The sequence below is a fragment of the Galeopterus variegatus genome, unplaced genomic scaffold (assembly GCF_000696425.1).
Source record: "Galeopterus variegatus unplaced genomic scaffold, G_variegatus-3.0.2 Scaffold14427, whole genome shotgun sequence".
Taxonomy (NCBI): domain Eukaryota; kingdom Metazoa; phylum Chordata; class Mammalia; order Dermoptera; family Cynocephalidae; genus Galeopterus; species Galeopterus variegatus.
Genome location: NW_007740538.1, coordinates 11278 through 11641, shown reverse-complemented (window position 1 = coordinate 11641; position 364 = coordinate 11278).

Genomic DNA, 364 nt, shown 5'->3' with positions numbered 1-364 from the left:
CCACCACCACTTGTGGCCTTGAAAACAAAACATGTTTTCACAGTCAAAGCTGATTTCTGTTTATTTCTCTGAGTTCACAATTTCATTTGATTTTCAGACTCAAAATTCTATATGGTTTTGAGTTTTTTGTCAGCTTATCAAAATATTTTACATGTTTATCCAACATATGATGTGTGTTTATTTTTAGTGAGAGATCCAGTAAAGCTATTTAATTGAAACAGAATGCAGTTCTGTAGTTTCTGTATTGCCACAACCTTTCATACGGCTCTGCCATGTGAATCCTCACATTGGTTTCAGTCTTCGGTTTATAGTTTAATATAGTTTAATAAACCTAATATTAAACTTAAAATAGTATATTTAATAT